This window comes from Mesitornis unicolor, unplaced genomic scaffold, assembly GCF_000695765.1.
Source record: "Mesitornis unicolor isolate BGI_N332 unplaced genomic scaffold, ASM69576v1 scaffold6947, whole genome shotgun sequence".
Classification (NCBI taxonomy): domain Eukaryota; kingdom Metazoa; phylum Chordata; class Aves; order Mesitornithiformes; family Mesitornithidae; genus Mesitornis; species Mesitornis unicolor.
The window spans coordinates 382-6,304 of record NW_010194246.1 but is presented as its reverse complement, the minus strand read 5'-3'; positions in this window follow the sequence as shown (position 1 = coordinate 6,304).

Genomic DNA, 5,923 nt, shown 5'->3' with positions numbered 1-5,923 from the left:
TGTTTTTTCCCTGCCTCTTTGTGTTTCTTTAGATAGTGTCAGCAAACTGACCTCACTTTTCCCAGAGACAGACTTCTTCAAAACATGCAGGTAACATCAGGAAAGATTTAAATATCTGCTGCATTCTTTTTTTATCCCAATGCTCCCTGTAGCAAATATGCTTGGTGGTGGAGCATAGTTTTTTATACACGTCTTTGTTTTAGTCCAATATCTGTTCTGAAGAACAGACTGGATACTGGATAGATTTATGTTTTTTTTTGTTCTTCAGTCTTATGATCATGGCAGCTCTTGACAGCTGGAAAGCTTCACATTTACTTTCTCTGTACTTGATCACTCTTGTGATAAGGGAAGACATGTTCCCAATGCATAGTAAGCTTTTGACCAAGAAACCTTTTATATCTAATTTCTTTGTATTGTTGACTATTGCAGATAAATAATACAACTGTCCACTACGTGAATTTTGTTACTTATTTGTACCAAAAGCTTATTTTTCTTTGGTTTTATATAAAGCTTAAGCTTCCACAACCCCTTCTCCAAAAGCAATGCTACTCTGACATTGGGTTTTCCTGAATAAAGTTCTGGCGAAACGCGTCTGTCCGTGCGCTGCAGCGAGTGGGTTCACGCACGTGTCCTGTGGCGAGATGCTCGGTGCAGCCAGGCACGGCTGCAGCTCGGGGCCGGGAGGCTGCTGAGGTGAGAGGGGAAGATGGATGGAGCCAGGGTCCTCTTGGATCTCTGTAGGGCAAACGTGACAACAAGTGGCTTAATGAGAGTGACAGTAAATGGAGTCACATCAGGCTGGCAGCCAGTCACCAGCAGGGTTCAATTCACAAGGGCTCAATGTTATTGCCAGTGCTCTTTGATGTTTTCATAAATGATCTGGATGCAGGAATCAAATGCACATTAAGGGAGTTTGCGAACTGCCTTTATAGTGGAGAGGCCTTACAGAGAGATCTGGATAGACTGGCGAGCTGGGCTCCAATTAAAGGAGACAAAAGCAGTGTAAAGATAACTCAATGAGAGGGGGTGGCACAACATCATCACTTAGGACAGCGGTGAGCATTCACTGTGCTGGCCATGCTGGGGCTAATCACCTTTTTTTCTTGTCTCTGGATGCATTTAAGACCTTTTTTCTTCTATCTTTTCTTTTTTTTTTTTCTGGGAAGCCGGGCCTCCCCGCAGTCTCAGAGTCTCTCATTCAGGGCTACCTGTTTACAGTTCACTGAACAGAAGGACCTAAACAACCCTGTATTGCACGCCTAGTGCTTCCTTAAACTTAGGGCTCCACAATGGCATGTTTTCAGAAGCCGGGCAGAATAAGTTAAAGGCTGGCTTTATACTCATTAAGTGTTCTCCTTGTACTGTCTTCTCATTACGTGGCAGGGCAACAATGTATTTTTTTTCTCAGTGGAGTTCTTTGGAGCAGTTAATTTGGTGCCTGTACTAAATGCCCCAAAACATTAATTAGTTTAGAAGGAACCCTAATTTCCTCGGAGACTTTCCTCTCCACTTACTTCCCTTGTTTTCACATAGGCTTGGATGAGCCTCTATAATGAAATTACCTCATTAATGCCTTTATTCTTGCAGAGTAACTCATTCAAGATCTACCATTTAGTTTTAATTTAATGCTGTCAAAAGCAAAAGGTGCATTCATGTCTTTGATTAGTGCATTTTTTTCTCTCTAAAGAGTGGACAGATTTAAATTATTAAGATGGCAAGTAGTGAGTTGTAATTGGATACAAGCAGCACTTCAGTGAATATTAAATGCTTTCAAAGCCTGGCCTATGTGGTCTGCTGACTATTAAATGTGTCCAGCAAGTTATTCTGTGGGTTTTGAATTAATGGCACCTTAGCTACTCTGAAGCAAATTAAGTTTAATTTTGTTTATAAAAACCAGTGGGGTTGGGTTTATCAACACGACATTTAGTTGTCGCAGAGTTCAGTTTTCCCCATTATCCTATACTGACCTCATTGCTCAGTGAGCACTGCAAACACAGGTCTCATCCTGCACTTCCCAGTCTGCAAAGTCTCGCTGGAGGCTTCGCTGTGTACGGCCAGCAGGATCAGGCCTTTGATTTGCAGGAACCACTGAGTTTAAGTACTGTCAAGCAGAAGCCACAGTAGCCAGTTTACCACAATGATCATTTGCTTGCAGAGTGGCACAAAGTGTGTGCTGTTACTGGTAAATGCTCAGTTACAGACTGTTTTGATACCAGCAACTGCACATGTGGGATTTAACATCTGATCGTGCAGCTTTAGTTCTCTCTCTTCTCCCTCTTTTCATTTACAACCCATGTCATAAAATACCTGAGGTGCATTGGAGAAACACGTCTGTCAGAAGGCTCGAGCAACCTCTAGTCTGGTTGGCATGTGCCTATTGCAGCTTACTGTGTGGCTGCAGGGCTACCAGAGGTCAAAAATCAGAGTCACAGACATGGGGACAGGACCTCTGGAGGGCTGTAGCATAACCTGCTCAAAGCAGGCACAGTAACATCAACTTGCTCACAGCTTTGTCCAGTTGTCCGCGGCCTTTAAGTTTTGAGCATCTTCAAAGGTGGAGATGCCACAACCTCTCTGCACCCCTGTTCCAGTGTTTACCCACCTCCATAGTGATGTTTTCCTTATGCAATTATAAGAAAATTACTACCTTTTTGATGCAAACATTAAATATTATAACTTCTTGTGATAATGTTTCATAAATACAACAAATTATAACTGTGTTATACTGTATTACATATATTTGTAAATATTCAATATATTGCATATGATATAGGATACATGCACAATATATTAGACAATTATTTTATTTTTATATTATTTAAATAATACAATACAATTATATTCTGTACATTTATTTTCAGGGTATGCAGGTTACCTTCCTCTTGTTACCTTTCCCTGCAGAGTAAGTATATCCAGGTCTCACCTTGCGTGGAGTGAGGACGTGGCTGGGATGGCCGCTGGTGGCTGAGGAAAGACGGGAGGGAAACAACAGGTCTGACCCCTGCACTGCCATGCAAAAAGTCCCTTCTGCTGCCACCCTTTGCAGCACTTTGGGACCAGCTTGCTTGGCCTTCTGGTTCAGGTGGTGCATTGGCTACATCTGCACCACAAATGAAACAGCACCAGCGACGGCTTTCTGCCATCAATTCGTGCAGCTCAGGCCGGAGACGTCCCCGTTATTGGACTCCTACCTGTGGGTTTCATGTGAGCACTGTCTGGCCCTAAGACATGGAGTTTTTCTGCATGTGCAGTTTTCCAGTTCAGAGTACCTGAGACAGAGTACGGGCTGTAAGCTTGAAGATGTGCCTTGCCTGCTGTGCAGTGGGGTGTTAGGGTGCATGTGGTCTGAAGCATAAAACCTGCAGAAGGTGGCACAAAAGGCTCAAGGAACCAGTTCTGACACAGTCTCATCTGCCTGGTGTCAGTGATCCCCAGTGTGTGCAATCTCTCTGTGGTGCACCAAAGCCCTCTCATAAATTTCTACTTAGCAGGGGCCAAAACCGTGCTAGCACCTGTGCCAGCAGCTACGCAGTGAGTGTGTGGGGTCCAGAAGCTGGGCGAGCTCTCTGACTTTGGTTTATTTTGCAGTGAAAACTTGCCATAAAGTCTGTTTCTGTTCTAGGTCAGCTCAGGACGGTCCATGTGGCTTATGAAGAGCTAGCTTAAGTCCAGTCATTATCCTGTCCTGTTTCTCCGTCTCACATGAAGGCCCCAGTCCAGGGGGTTTTCTCAGTGTAACGTACACTGTGAAACCTGGGCGTCTCCTAACACCCCGCAGCATTCTGCCTAGGTCCCTGTCAGCCATGCTCAAGAAGTGGCACCACCAGTCTCATCCTCTCCTCAGCTCCAGGAAGTGTGCGCTTTTCAAATCACCACACCATGTCTTTCTAGGAGAAAGGGGAAGGAATGGTTCTTGCGAACCACTTCCCCCCCTCTGAAACATGGCATTCTGCCCAGAGAGAGAGGGCAGCCACCCTCGGGCTCGGTCTTGGGCTACCTCTGGTCTCTGCGTCAAGAACTGTCTGTTTTGTCGTTATGTGGTTATGTAATAAAATGCTATAGTATTAAGGACAGAGACAGAGAACTGGGAGTCCTCTCCAAGGCGAGTGGCCTCAGAGGGTGCCATGGTCACAGGAGTCACCTGAACAGGCGCCCGCCCAGCCTGCAAATGGTCAAAAAAGGAGAATTGATGTGAAAGGGATGGTTGGGTGCAGAGGGCGGCAGCGCATGCGCAGTAGCGGGCATGGCCGCGCCTGCTGCTGGGTAGTGTAGTACTGTTACCGCGCACGCGCAATAGCGCGGGTTCCTGTTCGTCCCGCTGTCACGTGGTGATCAAAAGGCTCTGCCGCTGTAGAGTTGCGCATGCGCAGTGAGTGGCCGCCGCTCAGACGCCGGGACTGCAGAGGTTGCGCCCCGGTGCTCCACGTGCCATCCGCCGGTACCGGCAATGCGCTGCTTTGTGCAGCTCGAAAAAACACTTTTCATGCACCAAAACCAAAAGCAGAAGTCACAACTTCCTGTGTCATGGAAAAGCGCCGAAATACCGCAAACGTAAGTATCTTGAAAAAGAAAAAAACAAACAGAAACAACCCCAGTTTTTATACTTTGGAGAAGCACACAGTGACCCCACACACATTTGGGGAAAATGGGGGGTGAAACACTGGCACTTTTGAGAAGCATCACTGGGTGTTACCTGGTACGGGGGGGGATCAGTCATCCGACTGGATTTAAGCCCCGTCCCCCAATCAGTAGTGGCCGTCCGCGGCTGTGGGAGGGGGGATGGCCGCTCCTCCTGGAAATGCTGCTGTTCGCAGGGGAATTCAGTCGGTGCTGCCGCCTGGCGGCCAGAATGCGGAACTGCGGCCCTGGACCCGCGTGTGCTCGGACGGTGTAGCGAGGAGCCGGGGCAGGGCCAGGCGTGCGCGGCGCCGGGCCAGGCGTGCGGGCTGCTGCTCCGCTCTCATCCCCCCTGACCGCGGAGACCCAGGATGGGGTGGCTCGGGGGGGAGTTTTAGGGTTACTGGGATGCTTCGGGGTGCCCCAAGGGGTTCTGGAGTGTTTTGGCAGATGATTTAGGGATACCGGGGAGGCTCTGGACTGCTCCAAGTGTTTCGAGTTGTCTCCCAGTAAGTAGTGGCGGTCCGCAGCTGGGATGAAAGGATCTGAGAGAGGCGACTGCTCCTTATGGAAATGCTGCAAAAGAAACACAAGGGGATTTCCGGGGACGTTGTGGTTTTGGAGATGGTTGTAACCTTCACAAACCTTCACAGGGCATGTCTGCAGTGCACGTCTGCATTTTTCCACAGGTACTTTTAGTGTGGGCTTTAACGTGAGCATTAAGTGCCGGCTCTCCTTCTGTATCTTTCACAGGAAATAGTTTAACAAAGGTATTAAAAATAAGGTCAGTTCTGGAGCGTGTTATGCCTAGGCAAAGCTTGCTTCCCTCCTTTTATTTTCTCCTCCTGGAGACATAATCATCTGTTTCCAAGCACTTACTGTTAACTGATACTGCGAAAATAATTTAGTCTTAAAAGATGAAAGATGCCATTTGTAAGAGTTGGGATGTTCAAAAGAAGCAGTGTTTTCACGGTAGAAGCTTTTTGCTTTGTCTATATATTTGTACATATCTGTATGTATTCCATTATTTTCCTATTTACATTATTATCATGTAGTAGTATTATTTCATTCACTCTGTTAGTTTTATTTTCCAACCCGTAAAGTCTCTCTCCCTTCTTCTCTTTTCCCTTGTGGGGAGGAGAGAGGGGTTAACAGAGAGCGGCTGTCCAGGATTTAGTGGCCAGCCCAGCCTTAAACCATGACAAGTATAAAGATAATTACTGAGATTTATCTTTTATTATTATTTCAGTCTTTGAAGTTTTACACCTCGCTTCCAGTTTTCTCGACCGAGCGAGCCTGACGTGCG